The sequence below is a fragment of the Leuciscus leuciscus genome (assembly GCF_965113295.1).
Source record: "Leuciscus leuciscus genome assembly, chromosome: 2".
Taxonomy (NCBI): Eukaryota; Metazoa; Chordata; class Actinopteri; order Cypriniformes; family Leuciscidae; genus Leuciscus; species Leuciscus leuciscus.
The window spans coordinates 46561087-46576509 of NC_138726.1; positions in this window are offsets into that span (position 1 = coordinate 46561087).

Consider the following 15423-nt stretch of genomic DNA (forward strand, 5'->3'; position numbering starts at 1 on the left):
CTGCCTGACTGCTTTGTGACAAGTTTGGTGGAGGAGAGATAATGGTATGGAGGGGTTGGAGGAAAATCTCAATACTTCAGAATACCAAGACATTTAGGACAATGCTATGCTCCCAACTTTTTGGGAACATTTTGGGGATGGCCCTTTTTTATTCCAGCATGACTGTGCCTTAGTGCACAAAGCAAGGTCCATAAAGACATAGTTGGATGAGTTTGGTGTGAAAAAACTTGACCTCAACCTTATCGAACACATTTGGAACCAACTCCATATTAAAGGGTTAGTTCACCCAAAAATGGAAATTCTGTAATTAATTACTCACCCTCATGTTGTTCCGAACCTGTAAGACTTTCGTTCATCTTTGGAACACAGATGAAGATATTTTTTATGAAATCTGAGAGCTTTCTGTCCCTCCATTGATAACTACACAACTACCACTTTGACACCTCAAAAAGTTCATAAAGAGATTGTAAAACTAATCCATATGAATTGAGCAGTTTAGTCCAATTTTTTTTAAATGACTTGATCATTTTACACGATGAACAGATTGAATTTAAGCTTTTATTCATATATAAACATTGATCAGCGAACATAAACAGAAGCTCAACTGATCCTGCTTGACGCACGAGAACAAACCTCTTGCTGAAGCTCAAACCTGCTGCGTAATACGAGAATGAACCTCATTGGTTCTTGCTGAAGCTCAAACGTGTTGCGTAACACAAAAATGAACCTCATTGGTTCTTGCTGAAGCTCAAACGTAATGCGTAACACGAGAATGAACCTCATTGGTTCTTTCTGAAGCTCAATCGTGCTGCGTAACACGAGAATGAACCTCATTGGTTCTTGCTGAAGCTCAAACGTGTTGCGTAACACGAAAATGAACCTCATTGGTTCTTGCTGAAGCTCAAACGTAATGCGTAACACGAGAATGAACCTCATTGGTTCTTGCTGAAGCTCAAACGTGCTGCGTAACACAAAAATGAACCTCATTAGTTCTTGCTGAAGCTCAAACGTGCCGCGTAACACGAGAATGAACCTCATTGGTTCTTGCTGAAGCTCAAACATGTTGCGTAACACGAGAATGAACCTCATTGGTTCTTGCTGAAGCTCAAACGTGCTGCGTAACACGAGAATGAACCTCATTGGTTCTTGCAGAAGCTCAAACGTGATGCGTAACACAAGAATGAACCTCATTGGTTCTTGCTGAAGCTCAAACGTGCTGCGTAACACGAGAATGAGCCTCATTGGTTCTTGCTGAAGCTCAAACGTGCTGCGTAACACGAGAATGAACCTCATTGGCTCTTGCTGAAGCTCAAACATGCTGCGTAACACAAGAATGAACCTCATTGGTTCTTGCTGAAGCTCAAACATGCTGCGTAACACAAGAATGAACCTCATTGGTTCTTGCAGAAGCTCAAACGTGCTGCGTAACACGAGAATGAACCTCATTGGTTCTTGCTGAAGTTCAAACGTGCTGCGTAACACAAGAATGAACCTCATTGGTTCTTACTGAAGCTCAAACGTGCTGCGTAACACGAGAATGAACCTCATTGGTTCTTACTGAAGCTCAAACGTGCTGCGTAACACGAGAATGAACCTCATTGGTTCTTACTGAAGCTCAAACGTGCTGCGTAACACGAGAATGAACCTCATTGGTTCTTGCTGAAGTTCAAACGTGCTGCGTAACACAAGAATGAACCTCATTGGTTCTTACTGAAGCTCAAACGTGCTGCGTAACACGAGAATGAACCTCATTGGTTCTTACTGAAGCTCAAACGTGCTGCGTAACACAAGAATGAACCTCATTGGTTCTTACTGAAGCTCAAACGTGCTGCGTAACACGAGAATGAACCTCATTGGTTCTTACTGAAGCTCAAACGTGCTGCGTAACAAGAATGAACCTCATTGGTTCTTGCTGAAGCTCAAACGTGCTGAGTAACACGAGAATGAACCTCATTGGTTCTTGCTGAAGCTCAAACGTGCTGCGTAACACAAGAATGAACCTCATTGGTTCTTGCTGAAGCTCAAACGTGCTGCGTAACACAAGAATGAACCTCATTGGTTCTTGCTGAAGCTCAAACGTGCTGCGTAACACAAGAATGAACCTCATTGGTTCTTGCTGAAGCTCAAACGTGATGCGTAACACAAGAATGAACCTCATTGATTCTTGCTGAAGCTCAAACGTGCTGAGTAACACGAGAATGAACCTCATTGGTTCTTGCTGAAGCTCAAACGTGCTGCGTAACACAAGAATGAACCTCATTGGTTCTTGCTGAAGCTCAAACGTGCTGCGTAACACAAGAATGAACCTCATTGGTTCTTGCTGAAGCTCAAACGTGATGCGTAACACAAGAATGAACCTCATTGATTCTTGCTGAAGCTCAAACGTGCTGAGTAACACGAGAATGAACCTCATTGGTTCTTGCTGAAGCTCAAACGTGCTGCGTAACACAAGAATGAACCTCATTGGTTCTTGCTGAAGCTCAAACGTGCTGCGTAACGCAGGAGAATGAACCTCATATTTCATTAAAAGATCTTAATTTGTATTCCAAAGATGGACGAAAGTCTTACGGTTTTGGAGCGACATGAGGATGAGTAATTAATGACAGAATTAAAATTTTTGGGTGAACTAACCCTTTAATGTCTATGTATTTAGAATAGCCTACGATGTCATTACAGTCCCTGTTGGTGTAATGATCGGGTGTCCCAACACCTTTGTCAATATAGTTTATGTATAAAAAGTAAGTAAAAAAATATGAATATTTACTTTTTACTAAGTTATATAAAAATAAATTCATTATAAAATGTATTAACATTTAACATTAATTCATTCTCAATTTTACTTCCCTCATGAATATCTCCACTGGCATTTACTGCAGTCCAGGAGAGTGGTTCAGGAATATCAGTGCTAACTGAAGCCAGTGTCGTGAGCGGGTGAGTGCAGAGGCTCACTGCTTTGGCAGCGGCTATCAGCTCGATACGGACTGACCATGGAAGCAAAGGAGGACCAGTCATCCTAAGATAACTCCCTCCAGGTGTTCAAAGGCCCAAACAAAGAGCCTTTTCAGTCGCCTTTATGAAAATGAAGAGGGCTCAGGCTTGTTGCAAAATATACTGGATAAAAGCGAAGCAAACACAGGCAGATATAGTAATATTCTGCTACAGTGGCTGGGACCAGATTCGATAAGGTCAACCTTGTTTTTGAGGGATAGAAATTAGCCAATTAGTCCAGCGAAGCATGTACAAAGCAGACTTGAGCAGTGCAGAAGAACTGTGGGCCGATGTAAGGATGGGTTGTCTTAAATATATTACTTTAAGGAAAAGTCATCATTTACTCACCATAACATTATTTTTCTGTGGGGTGCAAAAGGAGATATAAAGAAGATTTTTTTGCAATTTTTTTTCCCATGTCAAGCTCCTAAAATGACCAAAAAGCATGTTAGCAGATAGCACGTCACTGATTCTCATAGGCTATATTTTGTTAGTGGACATTAGATCCAAACATTAGATCGCCAAACAAAAAACAAAACAAAAAAAATAAAGCTAAAAGAAAAAAAGATAATGACATTGGCTGACTTTATCACACAGGGTTGAAGCTCATCATGCAATAATGATGATTGTGTGATTCTTACGTACAGGGCAAGGTTGCGTTTGGGGCTCGCAAACCTGATCTGACCAATCAGCTCTTCGCTGTTTTGAACAACACAAGAAATCGCCGTTAGTCGCCAAGGAACAACTCATTCAGCATTCAGCCATTGTGTGTATTTGTATTAGCTGTTTTTCAAACGGCACTGCTCTGTTTCCACACGTCTGATTATTATGTCCTATGCATACAATTATATTATTTGCCAAACCACTTTGAATGTGATACGACCATAAAACACGCATGAGACTATTAAAACTATCACTTAATTATACACAAATTATACAGTTTCACATTTCTTTTATCATATCATTTTGCAAAGTAATGAGGCAGATTTTTACTAGGCGTCTTTAGAAACATGTTTGCAGTCTCAGTTTGTGTATTAAAAAAAAAATAATAATAATGCAGAAGAAAGGAAGAGTTCACCAAAACGTGAAAAAAGTCATTGTTTACTCAAGCAACACTGGTTTGTAACAGTTTGTGAGGGTGAGTAAATGATGAAAATTTTCACTTTTCAGGCAAACCATTTATTTAAATGTGTGTCTGTGAAGGAATGCTAATCAGAGGTGGACAAAGTACACAACTTCCTTACTTGAGTGAAAGTACAGATAGGCCTACTACTGGTCAAAAATTTCCAACCAAAATGCAACCAAAATCATCCCCTGACTGATGTTACTACTTTCTACTCAAGGACCTTGACAGATATGTAGTGGAGTAAAAAGTACGATATTTGTCTTTCAAATGTAGTGAAGTTAAAGTAAAAAGTTTCCAGAATAAAATAATACTCAAGTAAAGTACATACTCAAAAAGTGTACTTTAGTACAGTACTCAAGAAAATTTACTTTGTTACTGTCCACCTTTGCCGCTAATTTCAGACTCCATCATCCAAGGAGTTTGTATCCGTGGGTCGGCTCCCAGGCTTTGACGGGCCTCTTTTGGTCCCTGTGCCTGCTGTCACCGTTACCTCTTTGAAGTCGACTCCGACTCCAAACCCTCGGCGTTTCTCAGCACCTCACTTCTCCTGCCGCAGGTTTGCTCATCACTGCTCGAGTGAGAGAGCGCTTTGTGTTTAAGATCAGAGCAATTTGCAAGCTTATTGAGGAAAACTGTCTTAACAAAAGAACCTTAGATATAACGTCTGTCATCGCTGGTTTTCTCCAGTTAGGGCTCGTGTTTCATACTTGATGAAATTACCTTTGTGGACAGTTTTGTGAAATTGCAGCATTAGCTTCTCTCACACATTTTTTTTTCTTTTCTCTACCGCAATATGACAGCAAAAACGAATATGAAAACGTAGGCCTACAACAATCAACTGCTTACATTTTTGAGAAACATTTTGTACAATTACATAGCAATGAAAACTGAGCAAATAAATAATTGTTCATTACAGTAAATATAAAAAAAATGGTTTATTACTTTTATATAGCCTACACAATAAAATGTGGAGGTTGGTAAGATTTTTTAAAAACTTTATCTTTCTCACCAAGGCTGCATTTATTTGATCAAAAATACATTTATTTTAAAATGTAATTTATTCCTGAGATTTCAAAGCTGAATATTTAGTATCATTGCTCTAGTCTTCAGTGTCACATGATCCTTCAGAAATCATTCTAATATGCTGATTTGCTGCTCAAGAAACATTTCTGAAAATTGATATCCTTATATTTTGTAAAAAAGAAAAAAGAAAAAATCTAATAGAGGCATTTTTCAAGGCTGAATTACACTCTCCCAGATTTCCTGACACCTAGAAGCTTTGTTTATGCAAAGCAGGGTCAAAAGACATGGGAGGCAAAGACAGCACAAGTCTCTAGAGGAGGAATGTGATTTATAAGGAATGCTGGGTAGAATTCCGATTCGTGGACTTCTCTTATTATTTTCTAATGTATAATTGGTCCTAACTAAAGAATTTAGAAGAATGCAAACATTCAAAAACTGTAGGAACCAGACATTAAATAAATTGTTTCTTGGATTTTTTTTTAAGTAAGCAGATTTGAATAAACTCCCAACAAGGTTTATTATCGTAAAAAATAAAAAAAATAAAAAAACATTTTAGAAATAAAAAAATAAACTTAAATAGTGATGATATAAAAAAACTAATAAAAATTAAAAAGCACATAAAATTACAAAAAATTAAACAAGTTTAAACAAGAAAAATATGAAAAATAAAAGAATTCAAAATATTAACAAAGACTATAAAAACATATAAATAATCCTAAAATAACACTGTCCCCAACCATAGAGGTCAAGATCTTTGGCTGGAGATTTTGCACTCCTTTTTTTAGCAGACTCATCATTTAGCCAATCACGCTATCAGTAACCACCATGATTTCAGTCTCATTTATGGTTTGGTTTTGTAGTTTGCAAACCTTCGCACCTGTTAAAGCGAGGTCATCACAGTGGACGTCTGTTGCGCTGAAACGTGGCCCGCTAGATAATGTGTCGCGGGGGAGACGGCCTACAGACGCCCGGGGAACTGAGCCTTATTGTGACTACATGCAGGGCTCCTTGTCAAAAGCGCTGTTCTTATGTAGAAGATTGAATGACCGAACACTGTTTACATCTCACTTTTGGCCTCGCAAAGCTTGTAAGCGAGCGATGGGCTTCTCAGCCACAACGTCAATGTTAGCTATTGTTCCGTGGCTGAAACGCGTGAATCTGTTTGTGTTATTACGGTGGCGACAATGATAGTTGCCGTCATGGGACACACTTAAATTATTCCCCCAAGCGTAATGAATAGGCATCTGACAGATGAAACTGGTTATTAAGTGTGGAAATAAACATTGAAAGGGCTGTGGTTATGGCTGATGAAACCCAAGCCGCCTCGCTCCGTTTTTTTTTTTTAATAAGACAAGCAGGCGGGCGACAGAATTCGCTCTGCGGTTATCTATAAACTACATCATCTCCGCAGGTAGGCCTACTATGACAGGTTCAGACCACAGGTTTATAGTTACTATAGCCTATTAATAGAAGGGATGTTCTCTGGTTTTATAAACATGTTTGCGTTAGCATCACACTACAAGCCACCGAAGAAGCCACTCTGTAGGCCTAAACATTAAAATAGTCATTGTTTCAATAGCTCAGCCACAAAAATATGTGCTAGCATGATTTTTTGTGTGTATTTTCACAATGTACTAAACACTGAAAAGTCTTTCCTTTGCATTTGAAAAGTTTTGCTTGCAGACAACAACATTGTCAAAACTATCACTGTTCACACAGATCTGCGAAAACGACAAAAAATGCTGCAGGTCAATAGTTGGCTACCAATGTCAGTTTGTAAAGAAACTCTACATGTCTGCGCACATATTAATTCTTCTACAGAGTGGTGAATACAAACAATCAAGATGGCGAAAGCATTGAGCAATTTTGTCTGGACGGACGTTGAGGTTGGTTTATTACTACAAGTCACCCTGGACTATTAAGTGGAAAAATGTCAGGAAAATGTGAACCGGGAGTCAAGTCAAATAGGCTACTTTTGTATGCCTATCGAACATGTAATACGCATGTGCATGATGTCACCGACCGTTTTTCACAAATTCGATAACGGTATCTTTTTCAAAAACTTGCACTTTGAAACGCTCTCAAAAGTTTGAGTTTTCAGGCCCGTTGTTGTGTAAATGAACGGCCAAAACGCATAAAACACTTTCCATTTTCAGTTAAAACAGTCATTTAAACGCTCCCTAAAGCCTGGAACACACCAAGCCGACGCAGACGAACTAGCGCTGATGAAAGCCGACTGTGTTGTCGCCTCGCGTCGGGGTAAAAAGCTGCACTTGAACACACCGAGAGAACTACAGCCGACTGTCAGCTAGAATGCGCGTTCTGCGCCTGCGTGTAAATGAGACAGCTGTCTATTTCTGCAGATATATTCGTCTATATTCGTCATTCAAAAAGGGAAACCGGCGCTGCCGGCTGCAGTTACACAAACCGTAAACAAAGCAGTGCGTGCTTACCGTTTTGAATATCAATCCTGCTAAACACTGTCTTTATTCCACTCCTCTCGTGTTAATATTGAAATATTCGCCAAGGAACACTCAGATAAGATGACATAACATTAGAACAGCCTTCTATCTGTACCGTTTTGACTTTGCTCGCTATTTTGCTATTATTCTTGTGCACTGACTCGGTCACTAAGCTGAACAGCCAATCAGAGTTCCCTCTTTCACCGACGGCCCGACGCCGATTCAACATGTCGAATCGGCCGTTACAAAGCCGACGAGGACCAATTTCAGCCGACGGTGCGGAACACACTGAGAAGATTTAGTCGGCCGACGCACGGAAACTGCCCGACGGCCGACCGTCGGCTTGGTGTGTTCCAGGCTTTAGACAGCAGAATTTATTTCTAACTGTAACATATAGACCTAACGCGAGTTATAAGGAAGTCTGCTTCTGCAGGAACAAGAACAAGACAGTGAGATTTCAATGTCATATTTAAAATAAGAAAGAAAATGAGCTTTAAATGAGATCCACCAATCAGAGAAGCAACTGTTACTATGTAAACCATGGAACGCATAAAATAAACTCAGTCCCATATAACATTCCAAATGATGTAATGGATTTTTATTATTTGGCAATAAGCTTTAAATGCATTTAATTTGATACATATAATAAGTCAATTTCATATTATACGATTGTTTTAGATTTTATGTAATTCATGGGAAATTTTTATTTTTTTTAAACAAGATTTCTTCAAATGCCTGAGAAAAAATGTATGGGAACATACTTCTGGAATCAAGGGTGATGAAAATTACGAAACATTCATTAATTTGTGTTTTTTATCTGACCTAGTTATCCACCCTGCTGCTTTTCAACAGAAAACCCAGCGGACCTCTTTTAGATGGCCTTTTTCTGAATCACTACACACTTGTGTGGGAAACCCGAACCACCTCTCTCAGTCCTTGGACCTCCATTTAGAACGCAGCCGGCTAGAGCTCTCTGCATGAACGCTAATAGTCTGGTCTCTCTTGCTGGGTCCCAGACTCGGTGCTGAAACCCATCCAGCTGGTTTTTGGATCTTTCCCGAGCCCTGTTCTCTCTCCGGCTGAACACTGGCAGATCTGTGCCTCTTTCCCCTGAGAGCGCGTGTTTTCAACTGGCCCCGTCAACCTCTCAAGCTTTTTATTGAATACTGATCAAATTATGGTGTCACTTGATATTTTGTCAGCACGTCCAGTGGGACAAAACAAAACGGTGTTCGCAGAGGACGAGAAAACAATCACTGCCCGTATATATGAGTTTGGCATAAGCGCAATGGCATGCCAGCTCATGGGAAACGTTTGCTGGGGCCTTGACTTGGGACGCGTTCCAATGGGAAATCATGATAATTTGCAAAGCAAATGCTTTTAATGTCTGGCACAGCATTGATAGGGTCAGGTTTAAGAATGGAAGCCCTTAAACTAAAACACATGCGCTCATCATAGTTTTACTGAGGACCATGTTAACCTTGATGAGGTAAATGCAAAGAGAGGCCTGTGCGAGTTCTGACATAAACCATTACACCGATAGCTGTCATGCTCCTTTTTATTCACTCCGCTTGTGCAAATGAACAGATGAAGAGATAAACCGCATCTAAATCTCAGCTGTGAGCAAAATGAGCTTGAGTTATGGAGTCACTTTGTCATTGTTGTTTAATTTGCTATTGTCATTTGGAAACTGTTGCCAACATGGTAAGTCATGTTTCAATTAAATTATATGCTGATGAATTAAAATCAAACACATATCAAGATTTCTCCACAAAAGCCCACAAACAAAAAATATTCAAAGGCATTACAGTATTTTGTCAGATGAAAATATTAGTAATGCTGATGTTTATATATATATATATATATATATATATATATATATATATATATTATATAAATATTATAATTTATACATTTGTTTATATAAAAACAAGCTATAATTTTATTAAAAATAAAATAATTTGAAAAATTATAATATTTGAAAGCTTGTTAAAAATATAATAAAAATACTATATTTGTATTAAAAAAATCATTAAATGTTTTAATCAAAGCTAATTTTATTTAAAGATACAATGATTTGAATTAAAATTATTAAAAAGTGTAATCAAAACCTAATTACATGATAGGCTGATTAACCAAATGAATCAGTTATATAAAAATGTCCCCACAAAAGCTCACAAACAAAAAATATTCAAAAGCATAACATTTATATGGCCCAAGTATAGTAAAATATAATTATTAAAAATATTATAATTTGAATAAAACTATACATTAATTGCATGATATGATTAATAATTAACTTAAATTAACCTTAAAAGCCACCAAACAAAAAAATATATCGTTTTGTTATTGTGGCAGATGAAAACACTACTAAAGCGGATCAAAAATATAATAACAAATAAACTAGTTGATTTTATTAAAAAAAATTGTTTAAAATTCAAATAATCACATTACTTGCATGATATGCTGATTTATTAATATTAATTAATTTTTTGGTAGTAGACAAAAACATTTATCCATTTAGCAGATGATTGTATCCAAAGTGACTCACAATCACTTTATAACAAAAGTTATAAATCTGATCAGTGTGTTCCTTGAGAATCAATCCATCTGCCTTTCTGTCAGCTGAGCTACATAAAACACTGAATGGATATTACATTTAAAGTCAATATTTCTATATCACTGAAAATACGTTTTTCACTGACCTTGCGGTCCATTTCGCAAAAACAAGCCAGCGGTTCTTCAGGCTTGAATTGCTCTGCTGGGAGAATAATTGAGTTGTCAGAGGTCATGATTAATTGCAAGATTTTTATCATCATATTATTTTCTTTATAATTAATCACACTAAATTAACACACTCAACTGACGGCACTAGAATAAACACAAAATCAACAAACTCCACATGCGTCATAAATACTCACGCTTTTAGAGAGAGATGCCAGATAATAACTGGACAAGCAGTGTAAACCAGCCAAAGGGGTTAAGATAGTTTCCCAGCCTGGCCAAGCTGGTTCGGCTGGTCTGTTTTGATGGTTTTATACGGCTTTGGGGCACTTTTTTATTTATTTATTTATTTATTTTAGCTCTGAGACCAGGTAGACTAGCTTAAACCAGCTGAGACCATCAAACCACCTAAAGCGGGTCAATAGATCATGCTATTTTAAGTTAGTCACCATTTAACTTTAACTGGATTGACTAAAATGGACTACTTCTAGACCCATCAAACCCATGAGCCAATCTTTTTCCAGATTGACTTACCAAAAAATGAATGCACATCTTATCTACTGATCTTTTCCTATTGCTGCATTATGCAAAACCAAGTGACTAGTTAGAGCTTGAAGACAAGCACTACTAACACTGTTGCCATTGCATCTGTTCACAGACTAGATCTCTTAAATCTTTCTCATCGCATTATGAGTCAATCATACGAGCAGTGGGAGATGAAACAATATCAGAGGCAATAAAAGACAGCAGCATTTGAGCGAATGACACTCAGCCAAGCTTTTACATTTTCAATAGCATGGTGGATCAGCAGTCCAACTCTCATTGTGACTCATCCTTGTCATCTGTACGACACATGCTCGTAATATGTCAAATAAGCGCATGTTTGATTTCTCTGGGTCTTCTGTTATAAAGATAACATGAGGCCTCTGCTAGCTTCCTTATGTTTGACATTCCACTGGATCAAAGGCCCGGTGCTATTAGAACTGGACAAGGGCTTTTAAATCAACTTGCAAACACAAAATTAAGATCGTATAAGGAGTTAAAACAGTCCAGGTTTTCAAACAGACAACAATAGGCCTTATTCAAGCTTTAGTCTAAAGCTAACCCATACTAACAAGTTACCACAAAGAAAAACATTTTAGTTCTGCTCACTCTGGACATTCATTCACGATGTGCATAACGGGATGCTTTTAAAGTTCATATGCATGTTGTGGACACTTTATTCCTTCACTATCAGTTCCGAATCATCCATAACAAAAGCAACAATTTTAGTTTTTTAATATGTTGATATTTGTCTACAAAATGAAGCCTTTAATTCAAAAGGTCTTTCAGACATTGATTCGAGACAATCATGACTGTAATGTATATACACGAGACCCCGTTTTTCATTTAATCAAATTACAGTTTATTCTCGAGCCATACGTCCATCTCCTCCAAAGCATAACACGACTATTATTAAGACTACACATCTGTTGTCCCATGGCGGGCCCCCTCTTTCTTTCTTTCTTTCTCTTGCTTTGCTCTCTTGTTAATGAGAGACGACCTTCTATAGTCTCATTCCCCGATGCACCTGTACGCTGCTCTTAAAATTAGGGGCTTTACATTACACTGGTGCGAGAGCACAAAGGCTGACAGTGTACGCCGCAGGCGGGTCTCGAGCTCTCCGGTCGCGGGCTTTTATTCCCGGGCCCAGAGGGAGGGAAGGACTCTCTTCTGGCCTTTCACTTCGTTCTGCACCACCACGTCCCGCATGAGCCCCAGTCTGGGCTTTCAGCAGCTAAATGAAGACCTGATAAAAAAAATGGCACCGGAACAGGTGAGTGGAGGAATACGAGCATTAAAAAAAAATGCTTTTGTGCTTCCACGGACTGTGACGGAAGCGTGACCCCGTGGCGTGCGGTACATACCAATGCCGGACAGCCCGTGAGAGCCGAGCTGATAAACAACCCTGAGTGTGTGTGACAGCAACACAGAGTGAGAGAAATAGTATAAAAGAGATAAAAAAAGATAAATTCATCATCATCAAATTCATATATATACAGTACCTGTCAAAGGTTTGGAAACATTAAGGTTTTTAATGTTTTTGAAAGTAGTCTTAATCTCACCAAGGCTGTTTTTATTTGATACGGTAAAAACAACAATACTGTGAAATATTATTACAATTTAAATTATCTCGTTTCTGTTGTAATATATTTTAAAATGTAATTTATTCCATTAAATGAATAAAAAAAAGACAGTAAAGACATTTAATAAATTAATAAATATTACAAAAATGTATTATTTATAATAAATGTTGTTCTTTTGAACTTTCTATTCATCAAAAAATCCTGAAAATAAATCACTGTTTCCACAAAAAACATTAAGCAGCACAACTGTGTTAAACATTAATAATAATAAGAATTGTTTCTTGAGCAGCAAATCAGCATATTAGAATGATTTCTGCAGGATCGTGTGACACTGAAGACTGGAGTAATGATTCAGCTTTGCATTACAGGAATAAATTGCATTTTAAAATATATTACAGAAAATATATACCAGAAACCACTTACTTTAAATTGTAGTAATATTTCACATTATTGTTGATTTTACTGTATTTTTGATCAAATGATGCAGCCTTGGTGAGATTAAGAGATTATTTTCAAAAACAAAACAAAAAGAAATGCACAAATACATCACCCGTCTGTCTGGGTGGAAGAGAAGAGATGGAAGTAAGAAGGAAATAGAACATGGAAAAAAATTTTTATCATGCTGAATATGAAGATAACAGTAGAGACAAATAGTCAAAACTGTTCAAATGCAAGTATTTCCTCAAAAGGCCTTATGTGCATTATGGTAATTCTTTGGACAGTGTGAGAGGCTGATCGTAAAAAAAAAAAGAATAGGATCTTTACATTTTTTGCGAGTGCTGCTTGCACATGCAAACATTGACACCATGTTGCTAGGATGAGTTACACACACACACGTTTCATGCGGGTGAAGGTTTTGTTCAGATCACTAACCCCAAGCGTGAGCAACATAATAGTGATGCTTGCCTCAGTGCACTTCTAAAGTGAAAAAAAATGAAAACGAAAAAAAAAACCTTTACAATAAGGTTCCATTTGTTAACATTACCTACATTTGTCTACATGAAATGACCAAGAAAAACACTTCAAAAGCATTTATTAATCTTAGTGAATTTTTATTTCAACATTTACTGATGCAATATTAAAGTCAAAGTTATTAAAGTTAAAAGCTAACAATGAACAGTTGTGTTTATGTTAACTAACATTACATATTAATAAAAACTCGGTAACACTTTACAATAAGGTAGTTAACTTATTAACTAACAATGAGTAATACATTTGTTACAGTATTTATTAATCTTTGTTAATGTTAGTTAATAAAAATCCAGCTGTTCATTGTTTGTTCATGTTAGTTCACAGTGCATTAAAACTAATGTTAACAAATACAACCTTTGATTTTAATGACGTATAAGTAAATGTTGAAATTAATATCGACTTAATATTAAGACTAATTAATGCTGTAAAAGTATTGTTCATTCTTAGTTCATGTTAACTAAGGTAAGCCAACTAATGAACCTTATTGTAAAGTGTTACCAAATACTCTAACAAATGCATTGCTCATTGTTAATGCATTAATGGGACCTTATTGTAAAGTGTTCCCGAAGAAATCCAAATCCAGCATTAGCAGAAATTTCACTAGAATTAGAGATGAAAACACCAACAAAAAAAAAAAGCTTAATGACCTTTACTCGTTAAGTAATCGCCGCTTCCTACACACTAAGTGTTTAGCGATAACCACAATCCAACACACAAAGCACTGTTGCATTTGCTTTGCACATTTCCTCCTGTGGCCGTCAGCCCACACATTCAAATGGATCTTTCCTCTTCCTCACAGATATATGCCCACAGACAGGGAGTTTCCCAAAGCCAGCGGCCCGGGCTCAAGGAAGACCTGTTTCTAGCGCCGCTGAGGACACCATCCATCCGGCAGGACCAGCAACAATAGACACATTGTTCTGCTTGTCTGCAAGGAAACACGGGCTACAGAGAGATGCCATTGTTTTATTGTGTAATGTTACCTGTGATTCGATAAATGATAGCGGCCCGTGTTTTTGTCGTAGGAATGCGCAAATATATCACTCACCGGTGTTCTTAGGTCACTGCAGAGTTTTGGCACGGGCCCCGCTCGCATGGGTTCAAGAGAAGCAGGAAAGCAGAAACCTTTTTATTTAAGAACGCCGTTCCTGGGAAAGCGAAGAGAGCGAGAGAGATCGCTTTTCAACAAAACATCAGCCATTCTCAAGTAAACAATACATTCAGATCTCTGGAATAAGTTGTGATACGGTGCCAAGCGTCGTCATTTAAGGTGCCCCGTACGCAGAAACCTGTAACGTTACTGAGATAACGTGGCACTGGATGAGCTTTTCTCTCAAGCTTTGCCAGAGATTTGGTTGTAATGGCATAACGATGAGATATGAGACCACGGGAAAGTGTGAATCGATGCATCAGACAGGGTTCCCACACCTTTCCATTAATGAATTTTACTTTGTGATTTCTGGATACTTTTTATTTTATTTGAGAGATTATAGAGCAGTTTCTCTGAAGCTGAGCATCAACTTTTCATGACTTTGTTAGAATGTTATTCATTTCCAGGATGTTTTCAGGCCTGGAAAACACAATTTAATACAATTTCATAACACTCGGGATTCAAAACATGTAGTTTTACCGCATCATCGAAACAATCATAATAAAATAATAACGGTTGACTCTCAGAAAAAAGGTACAAAAGCTGTCATAAGGTACATATTGGTACCAATAGTGTACATATTAGTACCTAAATTGTACATATGTGACCCTGGACCACAAAACCAGTCACACGGGTCAAATTTTTTTTTAAATTGAGATGTATGCATCATCTGAAAGTTAAATAAACAAGCTTTCCATTGATGTATGGTTTGTTAGGATATGATAATATTTTGCCGAGATACAACTATTGGAAAATCTGGAACCTGAGGGTGCAAAAAAAATCGAAACATTGAGAAAATCTCCTTTAAAGTTGTCCATTTCTGTTCGCGATTGTGCTGCATTCACTCACAAA